Source organism: Triturus cristatus, chromosome 11 (assembly GCF_964204655.1).
Source record: "Triturus cristatus chromosome 11, aTriCri1.1, whole genome shotgun sequence".
Classification (NCBI taxonomy): Eukaryota; Metazoa; Chordata; class Amphibia; order Caudata; family Salamandridae; genus Triturus; species Triturus cristatus.
Genome location: NC_140594.1, coordinates 418,574,346 through 418,590,193, shown reverse-complemented (window position 1 = coordinate 418,590,193; position 15,848 = coordinate 418,574,346). Strand labels below are relative to the sequence as shown.

Genomic DNA, 15,848 nt, shown 5'->3' with positions numbered 1-15,848 from the left:
GGAATAGGATGGAAAGTTAAGATAGTAACAAGCGCAGAAAAAAATACTAAAACAGCCAAAGAGAAAAAAAAAGCATACTTGGATCCAGCAGTAAAACGCCACGGTAAATGGCTTTGATGGGTGCAGTGGGCACTGTAGTGCATTCCACAAATCTAAAATGAGGAATTGAGGATTGCAAAGGATCTGCAACTCAACATCAATGTTATTGTTTAGTTAATAAAAACCATTAAAAAAGTATTTACATATATAATTCTAGGTACAGCTGCATCGAAGTCCAAATTATACTAAAGAACGCATTTCACATTACCAGTAAAATATTCGTAAAAACTCAAAGTGCATACAAGACACCCAAGGATAAAATTGATTATAGAAAAAACATTTATAATTCTGAAAGTTAAAACAGACAATGGTAAAACCCAAGACATAGTACTGAAAGTAAAAGTAAGGTAGTTCAGGATACTGGTCTGGGGCATAAGTAACAGTTAGAGCAGCATAAAACAGGTTGGCTGTTGGCCCTGCCATGCCGCTAGGTATTTCAGGTGTCTTAGTGCAATAGTCAGTTGTAAGGTTTTGAAAGTGGTTGGCAGACACCCAAGGAATGAGATTGATTATAGAGAGATAATATAAGATACTGTATGCTGACACAGAGAAAGATAACATCCAAAGTAGTAAAAGTGCTCTAGTGCAGGGTAACAGTCTAAAGCATAAGTAATAGGTCAACAGAGGCAGCATAAGACAGATGGGCTATTAGCCGTGGCATACAGCTAGGCGTTTCCAGGTTTCTTGGAGCAAAGATCTGCAACTCATTCATATACTTTACCAGAAGGAATGGACAAGCATGGAAGAATGGAATGAAGGTTCTGCATGGTAGATAGATGCCGTGCAGGGCCATGAGGAAAAAAAATAAAAAGTTGATGTGCTTCATGACACATGCTAAGGCATTCAAAGACTATGCGTTTGTTCCCAAGCCAATATTAAAGATTGACAATGTGCCCAAAATGTGGTTCTTTTGTTTGAGGCCTATAATTAACCATGATGACAAGTTCTGAATAACCTTAATGAGCTCAGTGGCATTTGCAGGGAATCCGGTGTTGAATCCTCACCCTGTTCATCTCTTAGTGTACATGCTGGTGTGACACCCACAAAGCACATCTAGCTGCTTTTCTTCGATCCCTGAATGGTATGAAAAATTTCAATTCTGTCGAGGTCCTTCCTACCTTTGATTCAGAAGTTTTCCAACAACCTTTCACCATTCATTTGTTGCTTTCTTCAAGACATAAAAAGGGGCTCACTACAACACCTGTTAAGTAATTTCTGCAAAAGTAGTTATATTGCCTAATCTGAAATATTTTTACCAACTGACTGGAGCAACTGGATTTTCAACTGCCACACTAAAATTACTCCCACTGTTAGTTTACATTTCTATTACAGCCAATGCCCTGAATGAGGACATGCAAGAAGACAGAACACAAGGCTAAAACACTACTGACGCTGTTTATCCGACACTACTGAGTGGAATATGATGACCCAGAAAAACACTAACAATAAGCTCCCAAATGAGCTGAAAGAAGCAAATAAAATTAGCCCTCATGATAAAAACCTCATTGTGGCGAGGGAGATGCAGTGTGATATTATTGTTGATACACTATTGAAATTCAAGAGGTTGCAAAGTCATGATAGTCAGTTGTTTTTCGACATACGCAGATGTAAGCGGGCAGCTTAGGGTTCGGTATGGACCGTAATGCATCCTTCCATGCATAAGTCACCTTGCCAATGGGGTGCCATGTAGTAAGTGGTAAGTTTGAAGTTGTGCATACTAGGAAGATGTGAAAAACAGTGGATACTCTAATTGCGTGATCGACACCCGGAGACAGCCAATAAAAGAAAATAGTGTGGGGTGTGGCCAGCCATCATGGCCGCGAGGATGTGATTCTGATCGACTCCGCTCCGAGCCCTATGAATCTGGTCTCCACGGCGCGAAGAAGACATAGAAGACTACCGGAGAATGGCAGAATAAAGTGTGGAGGGGCAGAAGGACTATAATTACACCACCAAGAAGCTGCAGGAGTCTTGCTTCGGCCCGGTACCTGACTGTCTGCAAGAGGGTGGCAGTGCCTGCAGAATGCTGACCGGCGTGACTGTTGCGCCTGGCCGGCGGTCGGGGACATTGGAAAAGACAACAGCATGTGGCCTAGCACTCATCGTGGCGGAACTACTAAGTCTAGCGCGAAGAGAGCGCAATTTGGGTTCCGGAGGGTGCCACGTCCCCCCCCCACCCCCTCGCTCCACACGGCCGTGAAGTATGGCTTAGCACCTAGCACTCAACCAAGGTGGAAGCACGCCCATAAGCAGCAGCAGGAGGTGAGGGGGGGGGGGGGGGGGGATTTCCTAGTCTTTCCCCTGGGCTGCACCCTGGAACCCGGCGGGGACCTGAGGCTTGGGGAAGGCTCGCTACAGAGGGGGCCGCACTGCCTGATCCTAACATGGCGCCCGCATGGCCCACGGTACCCAGAGAGACCCCATTCTGGGGCGAAGGCCTCAGAGTCTCTGTCCTGGCCTGAAAGAAGCAGACCCGGCGCTGGGAGATGCATCTGTCAGGCACAACAGGACCCACCAGTGACCGCACTTCCCGATGAGCCCCAGGGTCATTGAGGATTATGGGGTCTCCCTCAAGTTAATCAGAGGTGGGACCGCACCTAACAAAGAGCTGGGTCCTCATCGGGCAGGACCCCCGACTGCACCCTAGGGTCCTGCGGAGATTTGGGTCTCTGGCGCGGCTCCCGAAGGAACGGACCGCAGCTCCCTCTTCCCAAAATGGAGCTCACAAGACCCCAGACGCTCTGTGAGATCCGTGCCGAGGATTGACTGTGCAAAAGACTAGGGACCCACACGGGAAGAGCATGCCTGGTGCAGGGACAGGTGCCCCCCAGTCAGTGTAGTAAGTGACGGGGGCCCACGGGGAGCTTTTGGCGCTACGGCACACTAATTTCAGTCAACTAACTCCCTGAGGTTCCATGGAGACGGGAGAGATCCCGAGCTGGAGGTGAGAGCCTCAACGCACCCTGGACTACAGAGCCCAAGCCATAGACACGAAAGGAAAGGGAGTGGTTCGACGCTGACTGAAACCCGTGCCCTTATGCCACCAGAAAAGTCTCAATCTGATAGAGTCTCTAGCTATTTTACCTCAACTGGGTCCGGAGAGAGAGAGGTGAAAGCTCCCGCGACTGACAAGATGGCGCTCACTCAAGAAGACCTGCTGGCTACTTTGAGGGACTTCAGGATGGAGCTCAGGGAAGACATCAAGTCTTACACTGGCACCTCGTTCGACGCTCCAGGCCGAAGTGGACTCAGTCGCTACCCATACCCTGGACTTAGAGATTAAATATCAGGAGTTGGAAGGCCTAGTGAAACCCCTGGAAGAGGGCCCCGCTAATCTGTCCGCTCAACTGAGCTCCGCCCTGCTCAAATGCGAGGACTTAAAGAACCGCTCCCGTAGAGATAATATAAGAGTGAGAGGCCTGGAGGAGGGAAGTGAAGGACCTGACCTGGAAGCGTTCAAGGTGGGCCTCTTCTCCAGGGTCTTGGGGGGGCGACGGCCCAGAAGTGCAGCTGGAGCAAATGCACAGGGTGGGCCCAAAGCTACAAGGAAAACATAGATGCCAGAGACACATATTGGCCAAATTTAGCTCCATTAAAAACAAAGAATTGGTCATCCAGAAAGCCAGGAGCAGCGACACCGTTACTTTCCAGGGCTCGACTTTCTCCCTCTTCAAAGATGTGGCCCAGGCCACCCTGTCCGCAGACAACAGTTCCGTCCGATCACAGCAGCCTTAAGGGACCGCCAAATCAAGTACCGATGGACTTACCCCTTTAGCATACCCTTCACTTGTGGCAACAAACAACACCACTTCACGGAGGTGGAGGAAGCGGCAGTCCATTTAGGTCTTGAGACATCCCCATCACAGACAGCAACAACCGCGGAGGGAGACCAGTTGGAACAAGCAGCTGAACAGCACTCACCGGGCCCCTGATAGACAGCCAAAAGGGGTGGCAAGACGATCAGACGCTGACACGTTGTAGAACTCCTAGCCGAGACTCAGATGGGACATGCAGTCCCCTCGGTCTTGCAGACTCCATGAAGCCATCTGCCTGGGGGGAGCGGAGGGCGCCATGGGGGAAGCTCCTCCTGGAGCTGACTTCCCGGGCTGCAGGACAAAGGAGGGTAGAAAAAGATGGGAGAGGAGAGTACCGCTCCCCTACATGATTGCGACCAGCCTCAGATGTTTGTCTTTTCCATTTTTATTTCTGGACGGACTCTATTCAGCTCAAGAGTCAATACCTTTTAGGGAATTGGAGTCCAAAGGAAGGGTGCATACGGGGCTCTAGGAGCGGAAGTGGACTCGCCCCTGGAGTCACCAAGAGTGAACTTATCTTAGCGCCTTGGAGGTTTCTTATTTTAAAATTATTTATTTTGCTCTGGTTTATTTTTCCTCACTGTGGTGACTAGGATGCGACAGGTTAGCTTGGTCGGCGCGGGGGGGACGGGAGGAGGGAGGGCTTGTGAATGTTCCGAACCAACAGTTTGGGCGCCCTCATGAAGATCCCATCCGCTGTTATGTAAATGGCTGTTAATTGTATGTCGTGGAATGTAGGGGGCCTTAATCCCCTAATAGGCAACGGTTGTGGAAATTCTTAGGGGGAAGCATTACAAGAAACCCACCTTAAAAAGGGAGAGGACCTCAATTTGAAACACAAAGCATACCCACAAATCTTCTGGTCATCAGCCACTACTAAACAGAATGGGGTTGCCCTTCTTTTTCATTCTTCTGTTCGCTTTCAACCACACTACACCAAAACTGACAAGGCAGGGAGTTTCCGGATGGTCATGGGGGTGTTACTGGGGCGCCCCTGCACTATAGCCACGGTCTACAACCCCCACACTGGGCAATCAGATTTTCTTCTTTCATCCTTGTCCACTCTAGAGGGATTTGCTACAAGGGACCTTATCCTGATGGGAGACTTTAATCTCATATGAGACCCTTTAATAGACAAGACCCATCCACAGAGATCAGCGGGGGTCTTTAGCAAGGCTCTCAAATCCTATCTACAATGTATGGGACTGCTGGATACATGGAGGGCCCTCAATCCCTCAACAAGATTACTCCTTTTTCTCTCACTCCCACAGATCCTACTCTAGGATTGACCATATCTTCACCAGTCAAACGCTCCAACAGACGATCTCTGGTGCTCGCCTACACCAGATATGCCTCTCAGACCATGCACTGTTGGAAGTTTCGATAGACTGGCCGGTTCCCCGCTCTCAACTCGCTAGCTGGTATTTCCCCAATATCCTCAGCAGGGATCTGCTCCTCCGAGACGATCTGAGAAAGACGATTAAAGACTACTTTGCCGGGGGGCGGAGCTTGGCTCTTGAAGAACATGGCCGCCTGAGCCCGGAGCTCCTCCGCACCGACACTTAATCCGGCATTTATCCTGTCACCCTTCAACACACACCTACTTCTGGACGGCTAATTCTGGGTCCGAAAGCCTCGGCGCCCGGGATCTGAAGCCTGGGGCCCCCGAAACCCCCCCGTTCCTGGGCAGCGGAGCAGAGAGGCGAGCGGAGGGCTAGGCCCCACATCCCCGAGGTGTGCTGGACGGGGGGCGTGGCTGCGTCGCCCTGCGTGCGGCTGGGCTCCACTAAGACGTGCCTGTCTCTGGAGCGGACGCAACGAGACTCGCCCGGCCCTCGGCTGCCTAGCATCGAAGCGCTTCGGGTCCGGTGGAGATCGGGACGTCCCCTCGGGGCGGACCAGGGACCGGACCCGTCCGACAGCGGTGAGGAAGAGTGGGCCTCCGCGTCCAACCGCCTGCGCCCCGGCCAGACTTGTTATCCTGAAGGGGCAGCCTGGGGCCTACAACTCGGAGGTCGGTGTGCGCATTGACGGCGGAGTCCCCTGAACGGCTCCGGCGTTGCATGGGTGGATTCGCTGCGGCCCCTGCGGCCTGCTGAGGAGAGAGGACGCGCCTGACCGGGTCGTGCTGGGCCCCCGGGCGACGCTCCCTTCGCACCACCTGCTGAGGCCTGAGACACTGACCTACTGGACGTCGCCCTGGGGCCTGGTGCTGCCTCCCCCTGACTCCTGTGCTGCCAGGTTGGGGGGGCGCCCGCGTGGGGATCCGGCCTGAACAGTATCCCCCCCTGGGACTGCGGGCCCTTGGACGCCGCGGGCGGCGGCGGTCGCACCTCACCGGTACATTGACCATCCGGTGACCTGTTGGTGAACGGCTTCACGGCCCTGGTGCTTTGGGGGCCCGGTGCTGCTTCCCGGCTCTGGTGCTTCCTGGCCTCGGGTCTGGCGGTGACCACCCTACACGCGGGACACGTCCGGGCACACCCTCGGTGCCTGCCTGGCGCCATGGGAGGGAAAGGCCACCGTGGTGGGGCGCAGGCCAAACTGGACAAATTTGCATTCCTACCGGATCGGAAGCAGTCCCCCCCCTCCGACAAACCTGTGGAGTTTACCCTGGCGGACGTCATGGCCACATTGACGCAGATGCAGGCTTCCATTGGTACGATCTCCACGGATGTGGCGCTACTCCGAGCAGATGTCGCCAAAATCAACTCAAGACTTAAAGAGGTCGAGGCCACCGCGACGACCCTCACGCAGGACTCGGCGGACCACCACAAGCGCATACAGACCCTGGAACTGACGCAAAAGCAATTGCTGGCCAAACTGGAGGACCAGGAAGGACGGTCCCGACGCAACAACGTGCGGGTCGTTGGTGTGCCGGAGAGTGAACGCGGCCCGGCATTAGACCTCTTCGTGGAAAAACTGATTACTGACCAACTCCAGCCTCGTGGGCTCTCCAAGTTCTTCTCGGTGGAACGGGCCCACTGGGTGCCGGGTGGGAGGCCTCGGCCGGGGGCCCCCCCGCGCCCGATTCTGGCCCGCATTTTCAACTTCCGTGACCGCGATGCAATCCTCCAGGCGGCGCGTACGGCCCCCCCACTGCGGGTGGGAAACAGTACGGTCACCCTATATCCGGACTATACAGCAACGGTGGTGCGACAGCGGAGAGACTTTATGGCGGTCAAGGCGGACCTCCGCTCTCGAGAACTTAAATACTCGATGTTATTTCCTGCAAAGCTCCGAGTGGAGGCGGAGGGGCGCACTTGGTTCTTTACATCGCCAGCGGAGGCCTCGGAGTGGCTGGAAGGATGGCGTCCTGCTAAATCGAGGGGCAGGGGGGACCATACCCCTTGCGGCCTCTCAGCCTCTTCCGGGGACTTGGGTGTCGAGGAGTCGGGGGCAGGAGATGGAACGCCGTGAAACATGAAGGTATGGAGACGATCGGACTTGCTGTCACCCGGCGATCTGCGGCCTTGATGCTCCAGACGGCCCAAGGGGGCCTTAACTTTGCAGGAGGCTACGAACTCGGGGCCCCCGGCTAGTATCGGACATTTGACTGCTTGAAGGGACAAGCCTCTGGTGTGGGGACCGGCAGCTGAACAGTGAGCGGTTTTCCCCCCACACGCACGTAACCAGTTTATGGGAACTAAGCACTCTGCTGAGTTGGGGTGGCGGGTAGTTTTAAATCCGCATGGCAGGGAGGCAGGGAGGGGGGAGGAGGGCAGGGGATTTGGCTGTTATGTTGAATTGTGTTTTAGTTCAGGTTCACCTACCACTCACGGGCACTTCGGGCTGACTAGGCGAGCACAGGGGTGGCATACTACAGTGGCCTATCTCTATATCCCACCCTGTAGATGGCATCACATAGCTCTCCCCACGTAACCATTGACACAATGCCCGACGTCCCTACTCAGCAGCGACGTCCTTCCTTTGCGGTCCTATCCTGGAACGTCAATGGTTTAGGGGACAAGATTAAACGTGGGCTGGTGCTACAATACCTCAAGCGTAGGGGGCCCGCGGTGGCACTCTTACAAGAAACGCACCTGGTGGGTTCTGCCACCAAGGCCCTGGATAGGCTTGGATTCAAGATGGCGACACACTCGGAGTTCACGACAGGTTCCAGAGGGGTAGGCATACTGATTAACAAACGTTTCCCCCTAATCCTTCTAGACTCCCGTAGGGACGAATATGGCCGCTTCGCAGCACTCACCTGCCAATGGGAGGGGAAGGTGTACAACCTAGTGACCGTCTACATCCCCCCTACACTGCACCAGGTCTCCTTTAGGGCACTGGGTGAATTCCTGCTGGCACTCCCGCATGGGGAACTTATCATAGGTGGGGACTTCAACGCAACCATGGATCATACACTTGATAGGTCGTCACACAGGGCACACGGAGGGGACACCTCCATTCTTACCGAATTCGCCGCCGCGCTAGGCCTGGTAGACACTTGGAGAGAATATAGGCCCAATGAGAGACAATACACCTTTCTTTCTGGCGCACACCGCACCCTCTCGCGCATAGACTACATCTTCACTTCGCCTGCCGGGTTCACTGGGGTGACCGAGGTGTCGCACCTCCCCAGGGGCATCTCGGATCACTCGCCTGTGGTTGTAACGTTTGCGACCAACGACCCGTGTAAACGCACCATGTTTCCGGTCCATCCCGGGTACCTCAAAATCCCCAAAATCAATAAGGCCCTCAAAACCGCGACCAAGCACTATTTCGCCGAAAATGCTGACTCCGTCAGAAGCTCGGCAACCCTCTGGGAAGCCTTCAAAACCGTCCTCCGTGGGCAGGCCATCTCCGTCATCTCTGATCACAAGAACACCCAGCGGCAGGCGGTGCTAGAGCTGGAGCGTTCGGTAACCGAGGCTGAAACGTCCCATACACAACAAGGGGATGAGGATTCGGCGCATACACTCCGCATGGCGCAGCAGGAGTATAGGTCCCATCTATGGGAGGCAGCGCGTGCTCGGCAGGTGGCAACCCAACACACAGTCTATGAACTTGGGGACAAGGCGGGAAAACTGCTTGCATGGCTTGAGAGGGGGGACCGAGCGTCGCGATGGGTGGCTCGGATCCGGCTCAACGAGGGGGAATTTACTTCAGACCCTCAGCGCATAGCGGAGGCGTTCGCGGCCCACTACCAATCCGTTTATACGCCTGAAGCCACCTCTACCGTGGCAGAAAATGAGTTATTCCTTCGGGACATCGCGATGCCGCGATTGACTTCCTCTGAAACAGAGGCCCTCGAGGCGGACCTGACAGACGACGAGATAACGCTGGCAATCTTGTCCCTTCGCACAGGGAAGGCGCTGGGGCCCAACGGGCTCCTGATCGAGTTCTATAAGCACAACTCCTCCCTAGTAGTCCCGCACCTGCGAGCCATGTTTAGGGATTGTCTATCTAGGGGGACCCTCCCCCTGGATCAGAGGATGGCTACAATAGTGGCGATCCCGAAACCCAACAAACCGGCGCACGAGTGCTCCTCTTATCGCCCGATTTCGCTGCTCAACGCCGAGGCTAAGATCCTGGCAAAGTTACTGGCAACACGACTGCAGCCCTACCTCTCCACCCTAATCCACCCTGACCAGTCAGGCTTTATGCCGCACCGGAACACCGCTCTAAACTTACGGCGTCTGCATAGCATTCTTGCTTGCCGCTCCACGATAGAGGAGGATGCGGCCATACTCTCGTTAGATGCTCGGATGGCGTTTGACAGGGTGGAGTGGCCTTTCCTGTTCGCCGTTCTCCGCCACATGGGGCTTGGCCCCAAGATCTGCGCGTGGATTCAGCTTCTGTACACCCAGCCGCTTGCGCAGGTGGTGGTAAACGGCCGTGTCTCTGACCCCTTCCCTCTGGGGCGGGGGACAAGGCAGGGGTGCCCCCTTTCCCCTCTCCTCTTTGCCATGGCTCTCGAGCCCTTGGCGGCATGGGTGCGCCAGGATCCGGTGATCCGTGGCCTCAAATGGAGGCCAGACTGGGAGGATCGGATCTCCCTTTATGCAGACGATGTACTACTCTATCTGGCATCGCCTGCGCGCTCTATCGTCTGTCTCCTCGACATATGTGAGTCATACGGGCGACGGTCGGGCTACGAAATCAACTGGGAGAAATCCATCTTATATATGCTCCGAGGCCCCCCGCCTCGGCCCCCGAGGGGATGCAATATTCTTGTGGCCCGGGAAGGATTCAAATATCTAGGGATATATGTTACTACAGAACGGGATAAATTTGTGGCCGAAAACCTAATGAAGCCCCTCCAACGGCTTCGTACTGATGTCAAGCACTGGCGAGCCCTGCCCCTGACCTTGCTTGGAAGGGCCTCGCTCTTTAAGATGCTCGCTCTCCCTAGATTCCTCTACGCGCTACAGAATACCCCCTTCCCGGTGGCGCCCTCTTATTTCACGGCTGTGAATGTGGAGATCACCCATCTCCTTTGGGAGGACAAGGCACCTCGAATTGCGCTCCATAAGCTCACCAATGGCTGGTACGACGGGGGAATAGCCCTCCCAGATATTAAAACCTACTACTGGGCCTCGCACCTCATGATCATAAATCAGTGGCTCCATGTACCAAGCGACGACCCTGCCTACCGTATGGATAGGCAACTGCTGGCTCCGGGGGGGGTGCTAGGAGCCCTCTATAACCCTAGAAGAGGTCGTGTCCAGGCAGGGCCCGCAGCGCACACCCTACAGATATGGTTTGCGGCACAGCGTGCGATGGGTTGGGCGGGTAGGATCACCCAGGCAACGCCACTATGGGACGCTAAACTGCTTGGGCTGCTGCGTACCACCAAGGGATTCCATCAGTGGGATCTAATTGGCATTTCGAGGGTAGGGGACCTTTGGCGACGGGGAGAGGTGATCACCTTTTCCCAACTCCAGGCAGAATACGATTTGGCCAACACCGAGCATTTCCGCTATCTGCAAATTCACCATGCACTTCAGACGGCGATTCCACTCGGGACTCGACTCCCTGAGTCATCGCCCTTGGAGGACCGGCTCCTCACTGAACATCTGATTCAAAAAGCGACGTCCCTAACATACCGGAAAATAATCAATAATCGCCCTGACCCCTTTTTGGTCCTTAAGGGGAAATGGGAGGCAGAACTTGGGGACTTTGACGATACTGACTGGCAGGCCGCGCTATCATCCCCCAGGGAGGTGGGCATATCGTCCAAATTAAGGCTAGTCCAGCTCAAAATTCTGCACCGCACATACTATACCCGTACACTTCTATTCAAATTACAGCGGACGGAATCCCCACTATGCCTCAGGAACTGTGGTCACGAGGGAACCTTCCTCCACACCCTATGGGACTGCCCCGTCATAGCGCTTTACTGGAAGGGGGTGTTCCGTACTCTCTCCCAAGTGACCAAAATCCCCACCCTGCCTGAACCTCGGCTATGCCTTCTTAACGTATGGGAGCAGACCGACCACGTAAGAGTGGCCCAGCTCTGGGTGACATTGGGGCTCATGCTCGCAAAACGTAACATAGCCCAGAGATGGGGTTCCGGACAGGCACCGACCCTGGCACACTGGATCCGAGACATGGACCTTGTAATGGTGACGGAAAAAGCGGTATATGTACACAGAGGGTGCCCAAAGAAATGGTCCCAGGTGTGGGGTGGCTGGAATGTTTATAGGGGAAACATTTGCGAGCCCCCACCCGATGCTCCAGAATCTGACCTCAGCGATCATGACTAGCTGCCCTGTCTCGCACATTGAGTTGGGATGGAGACTAATGTGTTTGGCCCTTTGCTTGCCTATTTATATTTGTACTGCTAGTGCTGACTTGCCAAGATGTATTCAAATCTGCTTTGTCCTAAGCCTTACACCGAAAGAGTGGTTTTTATTTTCTGTTTTGTTGAATAAAACCAATAAAAAGATTTAAAAAAAAAAAAAAAAAAAGACTACTTTGCCACCAATGACCCTGAAGATAACTCACACCTGAATAACTGGGAGGCCTTCAAGGCTGTCATTCAGGGAAAGTGTATCGCCCTGGCTACCACTCTGAAAAAGCAACAGACTGCGGGAAAATTGTCATTAGAGGGGAAACTCCAGACAGCGGAGAGGGCACGGAAAGATGCTCCATCTTCAGGCAATATACACCAATAGAGCTGAAAAAGCCATTCTGCAGCTCCAAGCTCGAGGTTATGCTGGGAATGATAAAGTAGGCCCCCTGCTAGCACGTCAGCTTAGAGCGAAACAAGAAAAAGAATATGTTAAACAATTAATTGACGACAACAGTACCACTCATCTTAGTGATGAGGTTCTTTAATTTCGACTCCATTTTACATTCACCTCCATTTTGTGTTGCTTTTACACAGGCTGCTCGATTCACAAAGTGTCTCTGCCCCTTGGACTGCAACGTGTCAAAAAACCCCTCCGTCCTCGTCTTGAAACCCATCTCAGACACCAGCCGGCCTAAACTAATCCTTGTCTGGACTACCTAATCTCTATATCAACTATCTGTTAGCCTTTAGTATTTTTCTCATGCCATATCTTATCTTCTGGCCTTCGCTATTCTCTACTTGTATTCTCTCATTTCACAACTGTCCTCCAAAGCATACAAATGTCCTGCCACCTGCAATTTGAGTTGAAGAGACGACCACTGATTAACCTGATTAACTGATTAAACAGTTGGAAGAGAGGTTTATTTGGGTTACTTGATATCTTGTCTTTAAACTTTTCTCATTGGTTATATCTTGTTTTCAAACTCTTCCCATTGGCTAAACATGTATGCATTGGGTGTGTTCTTGGTGAATCTATGTGCTATAAAAGATTGTGCATCATGGAGTAAAGTGGCAGTCTCCTAAGAACATACCGGGTGTACTTCTGGGACAACTGTACTTAGCTGCAGCTAATAAACCTGATCTTCTACGCGTAACAGAGTGTCCTGTGTCTCTGTTCAACAAAGCAGGTGAACTCAGGAGATTAAGGTGTACCCTGCGCCGCCAGGCCCAAAGGTCTGGTTCTTCAAATGGTGCCCTCTGTGAGGCGGCTTCAGAGGTAGCGGTTTTGCCTGAAGGTCGTGAGGAACCCCGCAAGAAAATTCTGGAGGAATCACGAACCACGTCAAGCGACCCCTGTATGTCAAAGTGGTCCATAGGTATTTTACAGCGCGGTTTCTCCTTCCTGACGGCTGCTGACTGCTGCCATGACTGCCGCCTTGCTTTGGCCCTTTTTGGTGATGTATGGTAATGCGAGACGTTAGACGGGCCTCTGTTGGCGTAAGAAGACACTTAGTTAAGTATTGGTGGGTAGCTCCCACAATTTTGTTTGATTTGGGTCTTTGATTCGGCTATTGCAAAAGCCGAAGCCGAGGGGTGAGTACAGTTTGTGCTATATTATTTGATTTAACCCCTTGATGTTTGTGAACAGTCCAGTGAAATAACGATGCCTGGTCTGACTAAGTTTAGAAAGTTTTGTTGTTTTGGTTGTGAAAGGGATTCCCGGCTGGAGGACTCCACATATCCGCACACAATATTTATCAGCATAATCCCTGAGGAGCAATCAACAACCCCCCACCAATTACACAGTGCATAGTACAAGGATATACAAGTCGTTCCAGAGCTGTGCGTCAAATAAACCAAAAATCTCCCCAACTAAAACCTACCTCCAACCACCATGAAAAATATTAAGTCCCTCCCCCTCCCTCAGTCCCCACCAGCAACGCAGGTATCCGTCTCCGTCCTCATGCATCCCACACGCCGAGAAATAACTATGTGTTAAGCTGTGTGATGATCCCTGCTTGTTCCGGGGCTATCTCCCCATCCAAGGCCTGCCCTTCGCTATCATCCTGTGGCTCATAATCTCGTAGTGCCTGTACTAGTGCCTCCCATGCAGCCGCCGCCTCTAGCGCCTTATCATCGTTACGCCTGCGCGCCATCTGATAGCGCAGTGCGCCCTCACTGGTGGCCCATTTGAGAAATTCACCCTTCCATCTTTTACTGGTGGGACCCACTGTCGCTTTCCAACGTTTCGTAATTTCTCGCTTTGCTAATATAAGTCCCATATCTATGAACTTACTCGTAATCTTATTCTTGGGCGTGTGGGGGAACCAGTGCAGTATACTAACGGCCATATCAAACACCAGCCGCCTCTCTGTCACCTCATTCAGGGTATCCCCCACCTCCTTCCAGTAAAGACCCATCGCTGGGCAAGACCACAACATATACTCCAGTTCCACCCCCACTCTCGTGCATCTGGGACATGCCGCCTCTTGGACCTTAAAGTATTTCTGTATTCTCCCAGGTGTCAAATACGCTCTGTGGAGGACATAGAAGTGTATTAGCTGAAACCTTGCATTCCTCGTGCCCTTCCAGGCCCATCGCACGATCTGAGCCCAGGCCGCCTCAGGGATATCTTTACCTAGATCAGTTTGCCATTTCCCCTTCAATTCCGCCAGAGGCGGCAGGTTCTCAAGGAGCATTCTAGAGTAGAGGCACGTGACCGCTTTGAAGGTCCCTGCCGCCATCATGGTGTACTGGCAGGCCATCGACACCTTTGGCTCCATCAGCCCCTCCCTCCAGTGTGCCTGTATCGCTCGTGTCAGTGCTGCGTGCAACAAGAAGCTCCCCCTTGGCAAATCAAATTTCTCCTGGAGAGTGTGGAATGGTAGCAGAATCCCGTCTTCATACAGATCCCCCACCACCTGCAGTCCCGCTTCTTCCCAGAGCTGTAATGGCGACCAATCTCCGCCGTGCGGTAATGCCGTCAACATCCCTAGTGGTATCTCTGGCGCATACAGATGTAACACTCCCGCCCTGCGCTGAGACCGATTCCAGCAAAGTTTGAAAGTCATCTCCTCTGTGAGGAGGTCCCTAGGCTCCAGTTTCTGCTGCAAGGCGATGTAGGAAAGGACGTGGCGCGGCGTTCCCCTCTCCCTCCCGGCTTCCGGACCTCGGAATACTCGCGCTACATTTTGGGGGTAAATCTGCAATTGAGCCGCTATATAGTATAGTTCAAAGTCTGGGACCGCCAGTCCGCCTTCTACCTTGGGTCGTATAAGCGTTGCCTGCGCTACTCTGCGCCCCAAAGAAAAGATACCACCATCGATTTCAGTAATCTAAATGTGGAGCTGGGGATCCACACCGGCAACGTCCTAAAATAGTATAGTAACCGAGGTAGAGCCACCATTTTCAAAAGGGATATGCGGCCTGTCACGGACAACGGAAGGGTGGCCCAAAAGGCCATGCTCCCTCTCAGCGCTCTCACACTGCGGCCCACATTCCCTTCCAGCGTGTCCGCCATCGTGTGATAGATGTGGACGCCTAGGTAGTTCAGGCACTTAGGTTCCCATCACACCGCACGAGTCGTGGCCGGTCTAGGTTCTCCTCGTCTCACCGGGAATAGGCATGTCTTAGACCAATTAACCCTCAGGCCCGAAACATCTCCAAAAACGGAGAGTAAACTCTCCGCTCCTGCCAGTGCTCCATCGGCGTCTTCGAGAAATAATAATAAGTCATCTGCATAAAGCGAGATATGGTGCCGACCGTCCCCGCTACCCAGCCCCCCGTAGTGTTGACCTGTTCGAATCTTAGCCGCGAGGGGCTCCACCGCCAAGGCGAACAATAATGGGGAGAGCGGGCAGCCTTGCCTCGTCCCCCGTTCCACTGGATACGTCGGTGATATCAAGGAGCCCGCTCTCACTCTAGCCACAGCCGAAGTGTATAGCACTGATGTCCATTGTAGGAAGCCCTCTCCCAAGCGAAACTGTCGCAATACCTTATACAAATACCCCCACTCCAAGCTATCAAAAGTTTTTTCAATGTCCACTGAGAGTATCATTGGCTGTAGTGCTTCTGGGTGATCAACATCCATTAGTCGCACTAGCCTCCTTATGTTCGCAGTCGTGTTGCGCGTCGGTATGAACCCAGCTTGGTCTTCATGAACCAGCGTGGTCATGCATCGCAGTAAGCGGGCC

The 15,848-nt window shown here is 53.0% G+C and overlaps 1 protein-coding gene across 1 annotated transcript in view; it reads right to left on the bottom strand.

The window, feature by feature from the left end:
• Positions 1-15,848, bottom strand: part of LOC146784353 (uncharacterized) — a 70,218-nt gene that overhangs the window by 27,762 nt on the left and 26,608 nt on the right. The gene's annotated exons all lie outside the window — the stretch shown is intronic.